The sequence below is a fragment of the Grus americana genome, chromosome 6, assembly GCF_028858705.1.
Source record: "Grus americana isolate bGruAme1 chromosome 6, bGruAme1.mat, whole genome shotgun sequence".
Lineage (NCBI taxonomy): Eukaryota > Metazoa > Chordata > Aves > Gruiformes > Gruidae > Grus > Grus americana.
In genome coordinates, this window is record NC_072857.1 from 9,781,299 (window position 1) to 9,794,329 (window position 13,031).

The following is a 13,031-nucleotide window of genomic DNA, read 5'->3' on the forward strand; positions in this document are numbered from 1 at the left end:
GCAGGGTAATAACTGGTTCTGGTTCGGAGCCATGGGTAAAGCCATGATAACTCAGGAATATGTAGAAAAAGCAGCTGTCCAGGTCACCAATTTTTTACTCAGGGCAAGTGAAGTTCCTCTTGTCCTTTGCCCAAGGTGAATAAGGAATAACTACTTCTGAAAACTGTCAGCTCTTTTAGCTTTTTTTTTTTTTTAAAGATGATTTTGAGTTTGAGACTAAATTAAGGGTAGTTTCTTGAATTTGTATGGAAGTATTATCACACTGGTATTTCAAATGTTGTCTAAATTACAGCAAGATCTTAAAGCCCTGTAAGCAGTACCCTGAGCACAATAAATAATACAGCAAATTATCCAAAACTCTTTTAAGAGTGATGAAGTGCATCTGGCTGTTCAAACACAACTCTGTCCTTAGTGTTTTCATAATAAAATAATTATATACACGGAGAAAGACACCTACACAGCTGCTTACTTTGCACAATTCCAAACAACCTTAAGAAAAATGATTACCAGGAAGATCACCAAATGTCAGTATTTCTTATTCTGAGACTTAAATCCTGCAGCCTTTAAAGTTAGAGAAATTTTTTGCATTGATATCAGTGGGATCAGGTTTTAGGATGAGTGTAGATTTGTGTGATTTGCTGCATACTCTTCCATGACAGCACAGGGTTGTTTATCTTTTTATCCTTAAATCCCAGGATGTCAGTGTTCATTTTTAAGGTGAATGTGAATCATCTTTCTCTCTCTCTGCCCATGTATATAGATACTCCCTTTCCTGAATTCTCTGTAACACTTAATATGTTTATTCTTGTAACCCTGGCATGGGGTCAGGGAAGTACTGTTAGCCTCAAAAGCACAGATTAAGAGATTCCCAAGGATGCTAAGAGCCCTAGCCCCTCCTCCAGATCCCTCTTTGTAGGTCTGTACCGATGAGACTGACACCAGGTGAATAAATACGTGTGCAGGGGTCTGAATGTGGACCTCCCAGACCCAGGGCTTCATCAGCAGAACATCCTGCCTTCCCCTTACTCTTTAGCCACAACCTCAGTAATACCAAGGGACACAGAGAAAAGAAGGATTTTCTAGGAATGGAAGGATGTTTCCAGACTGGCAAGTCACCAGTAACTCCTCTCAACAGCAAAAGAAATCCATTTTTCCGATTAGTCTTAACAGTACACAGCTCCGTGACAAAAAATTACAGAATGATACAATATCTGGTATTCCCTGTCCCATGGTGATGATATCCTAGAAACTCCTTATGACAAACAATATCTCAAAACATCTATGTGTATCTATGGGAATCAATGCACAGTAAATTTCCTTAAGTTTTTTCATGGGACACTGAGTCAGATTTTCTACAGGTCTAAAATCCATTTCCACGTGGAAAAAAACCCCTGTCACATTCTCTAGAATTTTGTAGCCCTGTTAAAAGCCAATAAAATTTATACACTTCTGGAAAAAATCCTTCCCTAACATTTTTCTAAGCAAGGCAAAGTAATGATTCAGCCAAAAAAAAGAGCTTTTCTCAAAGTGAGAGTAATAAAACAAAAATATTAAGTCCCTTTCATCTTTATTTTCTTAAGGCTACTGAAAAATATGAACCTTGCAAGTCATTTACACTCAACTTCTTTTCAGTGAAGCTATCATGTAAAGCAGAAAAATAGTAGAACAGAAAAGGAAAGGAATAAGGTATGGCATAACTGTCACAGGAAAGCTCCCCAACTCTTGCAGTTTTAGGAACTATTTAATAAATTCTTGTGCTGGGTAAATGAGTAGAAAATGTAGAGACTATTTCTGGATTAATCTTCCATTGAGAATAACCCAGACTAATGTCTCATTGAAGTATTTTGCTTTCACTTTCCCCCTGAACCTCGAGTAAGATTAATGGGTGAACGCAGTACATCAGCTTATTTAGCTTCGCAACGGTCATACGTGGTGGCAAATTATTAATATTTATAAAGAAACTGTGGTAACAGAAGGGTCTGTGCTGGATTAGCTATCTGGGAACTTGGGGCAGGAGGGGGTCCTGTCTCTCAGACTCTGCTGCAGTTTATGGGGGGCAGACAAATCACTGTCCCGTATTCACCGCGCAGGAAAACGGCACGCAGGGAAAGCACCTCTTTGCTCCGGGGTTTCTGACTACGGCCTCTCAGTCACGTTAAGTGTAATGACCACTTTGCCATCAGAAAGATGAAAAACGGGTCACAGCTCTACACTTTGCTCCCCCTGGCTTCAGCGCAACTAAGTGGATGAACTGATTCTGGAGTATTTAAGTCAGATCCTGTGGAACAAGGAAATGTGTGTTGCAAGCAAGGACCTAATTCTGCAGTCACTCTGTCTAATTGCATGAAGGGTCACGGCCAGATTAGTTTTCCAACCTAAATTCTTTTATTGCTTGGAAGCAATAAATCTAAAGCAGACACCGGTGTCTATTCTCTAGATATAGATTTATTTTCTGCTTTGCAATTCTCAGGAATCACTCCTGAAATGGTGAACTTTTCTAAATGTCAGTTAAAAGGTTCACTGATTTCTTTGCTCATTTCCTAAAACTAATGTATGTGCGTGCTCTCTGGGCCTGGTGCTTCAGCTAATCCTGCCTAGCCGCTCTGTAAGCCACAGCTTTTTCCACATTTCTGTCCACTACTAGTATCTCCTGTTCTTTCCCTGCTGCCTTTCAAAGATTGATCCCTGACTTCATCAGTAAAAAGTAACTAGTAAATTTTACTGATAATTTAACAGTTGATATAAACTTTTTGTAAATTTTAAAACAAGTCTGTTTTCTTTCTCTTTTGTTTATTGAGTATATATGGATTTGAAAATTCCTTACCTTTGAGATTTCAATCTCAGTTTGTCATTTGCTTGCTTTTATCTCCTCTTACTTCTGAAAAACCTCCTGGTTGCCTTCAGTGCTTTGTGTCTCCTTTTTTTTCCAACGGCATTTGCATACATCAGTGTCTTCAAGCACAAATGCTTAAGATGTAGCAGAACAAAGACTCTATATGCAGGGTCTCAACGGTATAAAAAGACACTATAAATAAACAAAGTAAACAAAGTTCTCTTTTCCCTTCATTGATGACATGGACCTTATGAGAACAGAATTGATTTCTGAGGATGTTAGGAGTTTTGTTCCAGTGGCAGGGAGGGAACACAGCCTGGAAGTTTGGTGTTTCCAGCAGCTCCTGAAAAAAGAGGGTGGAAACCTCTAAAGAAGCTCCCATGCAAAAAACTGAAAGGAAAACTACATTCTTATCCATTTTATCCTGACACTTCAATGACACTTCACTTGCCCATTTATTGAAGGAATCTTTCGTACGCGTTTCTTTGGCACTGTGAGTGAATTTGATTCCTCCTTCTCCCTTTCTTAGACAGAAGAGGCAGAATCAAAGTTGAGGACTTAAGTGATGAATGAGTGCCTTAAAGTGGAAACGATGCCATTCCCCTCAACTGGGACTTCTAAAACAAAGCTAGAGAAAATACAGGCCACAGTTACGTTGTAAGGAATTAACTGCAGAACATAGTTTAGACAACCTCATAGGCATTCCCCAACTGTGACTGGTGTATCAAAAGATCTTACAAGTTATATGCTCCTGCTTTGTATAGATTTTGTCATGTTTGTCTCTAATCCGGAGGATACCGCAGTAACTTCTCTTCTGAAGCTGCCATTCTCACCCACGCCGTTGCGTACCCACTTGTGTGACTAGTCTCCCACAGGCTCCGTAAGAGCTAGCGTAAACCTCTGTTTGTGTTGCTGGCACCCACTGCACCAGTCTCCGGAGGATGTGAGCCTACTAAATAACCAGGTGGAGAGCACAGATTGAATTTTTATGTCTATGATTGAGCAATCTCACAGAGGTGAATGGCACTTACCCTGCAATTAATATGAATGCATGAACAAACATATGGATTCTGCAATCTGGTTCTGAGCTTTTTTTTTTTTATTTAGTTTTGGTAGCCTGAAATTTAATTGTGGCCTTGTGTTGATATCTGAAAATTTTAGTCCTTTGCCACTTCCTCTATGCATTGTTGAATTTCAGCCAAGTTTCTCTTTGCTCATTTCACATTCCTTCAAAGTCCGCTTCTCTCCAAGGCCAATATATTGGCATCGCCGCCTTCTCTGCAGGCCTTCATCAGCATGTTAAACTCAATGCTAGAAGAGAAGAACAGAGAGTCAATGTGCTAAAAGAAGGCTTTTTGTGATATATGGTTGGGAGGGATCTTTGAAATCTCAATGAGCTAAAATTGCATGCATGAAACAGCCTGCTTTTCTGAGGTCATCAGCAAGGTGAACTATTCTCATCACAACACAATAAAAATGCCATTGTTTTATGTATAGCAATTCTGTAGTACGCTCTACTTTGCGGTGAGCAATTTGTCCAAGAATAAAAGGTAAGTGTTCACACTATACTTTTTATATGATCATTCCTGTTTGAGGAATCTTACCAGCCAAACTGAGGTAAAGAAGGTGAATGTGAAGAGAAAAAATAATAATAAAAAAGAACAGAAAACAGCACAATATGCAGGATCAGGGGAAAAAAAAGATAACAGAAAACACGGGACTATAGAAAATTGAATCTAAAAGGACAAATTTTGCTTAACATCATTAAGGGGAACTAAAATAGGTAAAACCTGTCATTAGTGAAGGGCATAAAAAAGATTTTCAGGTGCTTTAATGGTACCATGCCCTACCAGCAGTGTCCAGCCCCTGAGAAAGATGCCTTTAGCTCAGTTTCACATCCCAAACAGCAGCTGAAGGAAGAGGATGAGAGCTATGCCATCACACAACTGTGCTTTCCCCATACACTCTCTCCGCTCCAGAGGTTTGTTACTCAAACCCAAGCTCAGGGGAATTTGTATTTAACAGTCAGCCAGGGACCATTTCCCTCCCTGTGTCTTAGCACTTTTTGAACACAGGTAAACTTTCTTTGCACACACGACGTCATGTGGCAATCATTCCCCTGGCTTAGCTGTATCGTTCATTAAGAGAAATCACAATGAAATGCAAGAGCTCCAATGCCACTGGGTGTTTTGTTCAGGATTTTGAAATCATCTCTGATATCAAACCTTACTTCAAGTATCCTCAAATTCCAGAGTATTCAGTTCCACATCTATTTTAAGTATAAAAATATGTCTGATCATGCTTCCTACACTGCTTGTAAAACCAAAACCAGACAACTTCTAGATGTAGCATTACTTTTTTTTTTTTTTTAATATATGTTCACAGCACATTTAAACACACATCAGAAAGAAAAAAATCTACGGTCGCTGTAACACAGTATGATTCTGTGCAGGCTTTAGGCTTCTCGTTTCACATTACTGTAAATTCTGTCTTTTAACAAAACTTGTTACTTTTCTCATTTTTCAGAGCCAGAGGAACACTGCGATAAGCCCATTAGAGACACTCACACTCAGCAACTTAATTACTCTAGATGCAATTTTATGAACAGATTCAAATCTTTGACCACTTAATGATGATTGAGTATTTCATGCCACTTTCCATTAGTGAAAACGGACCCTCTGAGCAAATTGAGCTTACCTCATTGAGCGCTCACCCTCCCAAGGCAGCGTACTGCACGCTGCTGAAGCTGATCTAATGGAGGCCTTATATCACTTCAGTGTCACGCATCCAGCAGCCATTCCTGAAGATTCATGAATGGCAAAAAGGCAACTTATATAAAGTGCTTCTTGAGAAAGTCTGTCCCCTCTGTAGAGAGAAACAAATCTGTCTAAAGGAGCTTGTTTTTAACTGGAAGCGTTGGGGCCTGATTGCAGCCAGAGAATTACATTTAAAAAAAAAAAAAAAAAAAAGAGAGAGTAAGGGTACTGATTTCTGAACGCAGCGTCTTCATATCTCTACTGCAGGGTTTGGCCCTTTGGGACTTTCCCACGTACCTTACGGGACGGCAGACTTGTGGCCTGTTCTTACTCAGTGTACAGAAGGGTCAGCCAGAGAGAGCGCGAATCTATTGCCGCCTCTTAAGATGCCATCTGTGAGGTATTGCTTAAGGCCTGAAACCATGGACTGTCCCTTGCATAGCTATTTGTATGAGGAAAAACACAGTTTTCAGGAGCAGGCAAACAAAAGAACCATGTGGTAGGTTTTCATAGAAATTCTTCAACACCTTGCTTGGTCTTCTTTTATAAAAGTATTCATAGATGACACTGTCTTATTTGGATTTTTTTAATGCCACTTTAATTTATATGTCACCTTCTTTTTTTATTGAATGAGGTTGCCAACCTAGCTGCATTCCCAAAAGACCAGTGCTGCAGTAATGTGGCGTTGCAGGACTGGGAAACGTCGGGCCAAGTGATGTCCCTGGTGAAGGTCTGCAGATCAGCTCTTGCAGACCAGATATACCTGGCAGACTCTGACGAACAGCCAAGCGCAGTTTGAATACACAAAACAAACAGCATTTAAAGCTGTGTTTAAATAAGGTATTTCCTGAATGAAATTAGTGACTTAATTACACATTTTATGAGCTATAACTTGAGTGCAGTGTGGGTAGAATAGGGCAGAGTCAGATTTACAGGAGAGGAACAGGCCTTTGGACAAATAAAATTCTAGGGCAAAGCTACTGAAAATAATACCTTTCCAGACACAAAGGCGACTTTTCAGTGTTTCCTTTGAGCTGCCTCAGAGCAGCTGTTTGCACTGCCTCATCCTTTTCAGCTCAAGGCTTGCACATAAGAAAAGCAAGAACAGACATTTCTCCTTGTTTAGGGTAGATTTCTGTCTCTCATTGCAACCTAACAGCTTTTGTTCTTATAGCCAGAATAATTTTCCTCGCACTTTTCACGGTATTCTGTGCTCTGAGGTATAAATTAGGATCTATATTTTTTGCTTATTAAGAAACAGAGCTCACTGCTTGACCGCCAACAGACCAACTGCCAACAAGTAAGGAACACCACGGGTTCGAATGAAAGCTCTGCTCTCCAGACACCTGGGAAGAGTATCAGTCCAAGGAGGGCAACCCCTCTTTTTTCCAACATGCCTTAGCTGCACAAATTTCCAATGAACCAATAAATTCCAGAAAAAGAAAATGTACTATTGATAAGGAGGAGTAAATATTTTGCAAAACAGTGATCTATTTATCTACACGAACTCCCCATCTCCCACAAGCCACATATTATGGTTGCCAAGCCAAGCTTTTCATACAAGTCATATTTTCCAGATCTGCAGTGCAACAGTGATGAAGGACTGATGGGTGGAAGCAGGCAAGTTCTTCAAGGGTTTTATAATTCTTTTTTCTTAATTGCATTCTCATATAAAAGTAATTTCAGAGTCAGATAGGCAGCTATCTTTGTGATATGTACCCGCACAAACTATTTCACACCATTAATACCTGAAGCCAATCTCAACATTAAACAAAGTGCACAGCCTGTTCCACAGCACTGACACGCACTAACAAAAAAAGTAACATTACAGATTATCCCACGGGGATTTTCTTTTGGGAAAAGAAATACATCAGTTTTCAAACTGATGGTTACCTGACATCCAGTTCCACCTGTGTTATTTGCTGGTGAACAACCAGATGCACTAAACACACATACAGACACACACACACACAGAGTGCCAGGCTGAAGTGTGGTGGGACATTATTAAAGTATAGGATACAATAGTGATTTAAATCCTTACAAGGAATTTTGTCTCCCTTTACAAAACAGCTGTAACATAAATATATTGAGAAGAATTGACAGTTCTACTTAGGTAAAGGACATGAAAATTTTAAACTTCCTATTTCTTTCCAAGGATCCAACCTAGAAATGTGCTGAGTGGACTGGTCTCTGGGTTTTTATAATTATTTAATACTTCTCTTGACCTGTCATACACATTAAAAAGCAAGCTACAGTTGGAAACCCTGTGTAAGGTCCTCGTATTCAATGGACGTGTCATGGTTGGACCCAGGAGGCAGCTAAACCAACCACACAGCTGTTTGCTCATATCACTTTGGCCAGTTTGGGTCAGCTGTCCTGGCCGTGTCCCCTCCCATGTTCTTGGGCACCCCCCGCCTTCTCCTTGGCAAGGCAGTATGAGAAGCTGAAAAGTCCTTGACTGCTCAGCAACAACTAGAACATCAGTGTGTTATCAATATTATTCTCATCTAAAATCCAAAACACAGCACTATACCAGCTGCTAGTAAGAAAATTAACTCTATCCCAGCTGAAACAGGAGATTGATGATATTTGCTCAGTTACTTTCAGAAACTTGGTATCCAGGTTCACACTATGAAAGAGTCCACTAGAGCTAACCTGCATTATCTGGGTATTTCAAAACACGGTAGAACTTCAAGGTGAATCAGATTTATTGGTTTATTTACTTTTTTTTTTTTTTTTTTAAGTCTACCATTTTAGCCAAATTTACTAAGGAAAGTAAAGCCATTGTTAAATTTCACCCAAAAAGTGACAGAAGGAAAAGACATCTCCAATAGAATCCTACAGGCTTTGCAAAAGCAGGTGAACAGCTAAAGGAAAAAGATCTTATAACTGCCCTGGCAGAGAAAAGCCCATAGAAAAAGCTGATATAATATTAGATGCTGGAGAATCAATATAGCAGGAAAAACACCCGAATGCCTGAACTGTGTGGAAAACTTCAGCTAAAGTTTGCAGTCAACAAGGCAGGTTGCAGACCCTCATGAACACCAGAGAAAAATGTCTTCTGGTTCCAGGACTATTGTACATCTGACACCTAAAAACATCTCACCTATAGATTTCATGTTAAGACCATACAGCAGGGCTAATCAGAAAATCCACTCATGCAAGGTTTTCTTTGACTCCACCCAATTACCAGGCATTTGGTGTTTTCCACAAACCTAACGAGCATCCTGTATTTCTTACCTTTCTCTGGTATCTGCAAACCACTGCAGTTCTCAGCCATGGACACGGAACTGGCTGGAAGCCCTGAAGTGCAGAACTCCAAAAAAATAACCCTGCAGAAATGAAATTACATATCCGTGTAAAGAATTAGTAGCCCTATCAGAAAGCATTGCCCTACTCCTTTGCACTTTGACCTCCAACAATCCAAGAAAAGTTCCACTAAAAACAATATACCGTCTCTGATTTCCTTCGCAGCTGGCTGTGATGCCAATAATCAAACTCTCATTTTCTCTACCTTTCATTCCACAGATTATAAACACAAACAGAGATGAGGAAACTGCAATGTGTGACAAAATGGTGACTCATTGGCTGCACATTTTGCAGTATAAAACATTATGGTCTTTCTTTTTCTGCTTGTCTCTTTTTCTCTGATTTTTACCGTCATGAAGTCAATTCCCGTAGTAATGCTTAGGGCAGAGTGTATCATTGCAAGGCCCAGATGGTTAGCTATGGAAAACTATCCTCCATCTGGTTCCTTAGTAATATCCTTAAGCGAATAAGCTTGCAGCTCTGAAACAATGTTAGGTTTTCCGTGCAGCTACTGTCTGCAGCAATACAGGCTCTGCGTCTAGCTTCATTTTTAATTTAGTGGGAAAAGCAGGGTTACAATGAAGCAGAGTCCTGCATTAATATCAAATTCACTTGGGAACAGGAAAAAAGTTATCCTGAAAAAATATTTCTAACAGGTGCATTGGGTTTTATAATCAATTTAAGTCTTTTGATTTTTTCACACCGTTCTGTGTTTCTTGCTTTCTTTTCCAAAAACAAAGGTAGATACTTGTTTCCTTTACCTGTGTGCTCTTATTTTGAGAATATGGACTATTTTAAATGTGAAGATGCTACTGCCTAATGAAAAATATGATGTGAAAATCTTTTTTGGTACTTTAAAGAGGTGAAGTGATATCAAGAATAAAGTGAAATCACAGGCAAAACTAACTTCCAACTAGCAATTGGAAAGTCTCTCCGTGCAGCTGAGACGACCTGGATGCTAATATGTGTACAGATGGGATGTTTGGGCTACAGAGCAGGCAAACTCCAATAGAAAATAGAAGAATATTTTTAAGAAGTCCCAGAATAAAACCAAAAAGAGCTTTTTTGCAATCGTGCTGCCAAACTCTTCAAGGAGTTTTTCCAGCTCCAATGAGACTGGATCTTTCCCCAGGCTGCAACAAGGTTTAGATCAGGCCACCACTTGTACATAGAGAAAACAAATATTAAAGGCACTGGAAATTAATTTAGAATGATGCTGTGAGAGAATTTGATTCTTTGAGGAAGGCAACTCCCTTTATCTACAAGTGTTCTTAATGTCAATAGTTAGGAAATAGAACTGTTACCAGAGATGATTGCATTAAACCATCTATTTGCAAATTTTCTGTAAATTTTTAAAGCCCAACAACTAGTTCTCATAATTCTTGTTCATGAAAGCAATAGTCCTTTGGAAAACCAGCAAATGCAAATATTTCTAATTTGTTTAATAGGATAAGGGCACTTCTAAATGGCTGCTGGTTTTTTTAGTAATTTTACATTTTCTTTGGACAACTGAGGACTGTAATGCTGTGAAAAATGGTTCATTTCTTGCAGTATTGTCATATTTTTGCTAGAGGAAAAGGAATTGCAATTGTCATCCTTAACTATTTAAAATGAAGTATGTCTCCCTTTGTGAAGGTAGTTCAAACCTGTGAGGGGACGGTGTGAAAGAAGCGGAGCAGCTGGTCTGCTCAAGCGCAGAAATGGCTCACGCCAGCCCCTCGTAGGACCGTAGTGCTCTGCTGCTCCAGGATAGGCACCTGCCACCTCCACGAGCACGTTAGTCCAGGATTAACCCGATTTTTACGCGTGTTCCTCCTTTGTTCTGTTTCTGAGAGAAAGAGGCACTAGTTGTTGTCCACTTGCTGAGACCACCAAAGGCTGAGTGTGCTTTTCCTTTGTCTTGCTGCAGCCGTGCCCCAGAGGCTAACGGGGAAATGGAAGGTATTTTCTGCCTGCATGAGGCAGGCATGGTCGGTCCCCACAGCCGACTTGTCTCCACCAGTTTTCAACTGCTTCATGCCATCGGGGTGAAGACGAGCAGCCTGACTGCAGCGCCGAGACCAGCTGGGAGGCAGGGACTGCCGGTGCCTCCGCCCGGGGTGATATTATTATTATCTGCAAACAATATAGCCCCCATCACTACTGGAGCAGAGCTGGACAATTTGCAATCTAGAGATGTTTTTGGCTGAGACAGGATAACTGTGGAGAACCGCCATTTCTTGGCCAGCCTGCTGCTCCCAGCTGCCTTTGGACAGAATAGTGCTGAGCTAGTCGGTTTTGCTGGGCTGAAGCCTAAGCTTCAAGCCAGAGCCAAATACAAAAGTAGGCAAAAGCATGAGCAGCCAGCAGTAGGACACGCTGTCTGGTCTCAGACTTGGCCCAACGCTTTGATGGTGGTATGGAGCATCCACAATCGAGTGGTTTTTTTGTAAGTTCCTTAAAAAGTAAGAAAACAGGTAATAAAGGGAAAATCTGTTTTAACTGTTTTATAACTCAAACTAAACAGAATTTTACAGGATTTAAAAAAAAAAAGAAAAAGATTATTTTTGATCAAGACCCTTCTCCCAGCCAAATACTAGAAGGGTGATGCACAAGGAAGTGCTACTGCTTCTCAAAGGAGGAATGCAACAACATCCTAAACATAAATTGAACAGACTGATAGTAGGTGACAAAATTCTTCTATAACAACAGTCAGGAATAAAAAAAATGGCCATATAAAATTAATATCAGAATGCAAATAAATATGTAATGATTTCATGGGACATGACACGCTAAATCTACATGGTCGGTGTGCTGAGGATGCAGTTTGAACAGACAGCTCAGGGGTGAAATACTGAACATAAGAAAGGAATAAGAAAAAGAAAGGAAATTAAAGAACAAACAGAATAAAAAAAGCCCCGTGTTACTGCTTCACATTCATGACCAAAGGAACAAAGCAGATGAGAGAAAAGATTCACAGTGAATAAACAAATCCCTCCAAGCTTTTCACAGGGACCAACTCAAGAAAGAGCGTAATAACAAGGAAATATTCATGAGCTTTCCTCAAGGGCAAAGCACATCAGGGAGGGGAAATTAAGGTCTTGAAGAAATAAATTGAAATATTTCACTTTACAGAAAATTAAGTGGAAAACACCATTTGTAGAGCTGAAGATTTATTATTTATAGCTACTTTCCCCAGTGCACATTTCTAACCAGAAGGGAATTCTTCAGAGGTTGGGTTTTGTTTCCTTCTCCGTTTTTGTTGTAGAATATATTTGATGGACATCCCCAGGTCCTTCCCACCCGCGGTGACGTCAGTCAGCCCAAGTCCTTTGGTGTGAATGGAGACGGGCTCTTCACTCCACCTCAGGAACCTGCCCACTGTCACCTCATGCTGAGAGAGATTTATTATTACTTTATTACTGTTTCTCCAAACATCCGTTTACGAAAGCCACAAAAGATCTATCTCTCTAGGTTTTGTATGTTCTTTGCACAATAATTTGCATAGCAGAAGTGAGTATTTTTTTGCCATATTTCCTTTTTAATGCATCTGTCATCTCAAAGGAAAACAGGAGAGATTAAGATTAGTAAATACTTCTTACAAATACTAAGGGGATGTGGGTGATGGTAGATATGCAGAGTGTTACTGTTAAAGATAACTTCTAAAATGAGTCACGTCTGACATAGTACTCTACTGAATGTAAGGCCCCTACTGCCTCGAGAAGGAAATTCCCATGTGATAGCATATTTCTTTCTTCACCTTATTCTTGCTGATAGTCATGATGACAGACTTGTGAGTTCTGGAGCCTGCAAGGAGGCTCACAAGGCATAGAAGATATATTAAAGACTTGCAGTTATAGTGTTCTTACTCCAAGATTTCAAATGCCGGCTCTGGACGAAAGTGGATGCTGTGTGATGGCTGGCTGAGCTGTTGCATTAAAAGAACTTCACGTAAAAAATATAATCTGGGATATTCAGTTAGACAAATATTTCTCTTCAGTGTGGACAGCCACCTGAAAAAAACTGTAAAAGAGTATGAAAATGTGCCAAAAGGGCAAAGTCCTCAACAGCCTTTCATCTCCTGCTCCAGGTCCTACACCAACACCAGTTGCTGGTGTCCAGATTTTTTCCCTTTGCAATTCCTCCCACTCCCC

General features: G+C 40.1%; 1 long non-coding RNA gene across 1 annotated transcript; it reads right to left on the minus strand.

Annotated features, from left to right (window-relative positions):
* Window positions 1-3,898: 3,898 nt before the first annotated feature.
* LOC129208133 (uncharacterized) lies at window positions 3,899-11,447 on the minus strand. The gene is made up of 3 exons (XR_008577685.1): window positions 10,545-11,447; window positions 8,830-8,921; window positions 3,899-4,144 (listed from the first exon to the last, which is right to left on the minus strand). It is a non-coding gene; the product is annotated as an uncharacterized LOC129208133 (long non-coding RNA).
* Window positions 11,448-13,031: the final 1,584 nt, after the last annotated feature.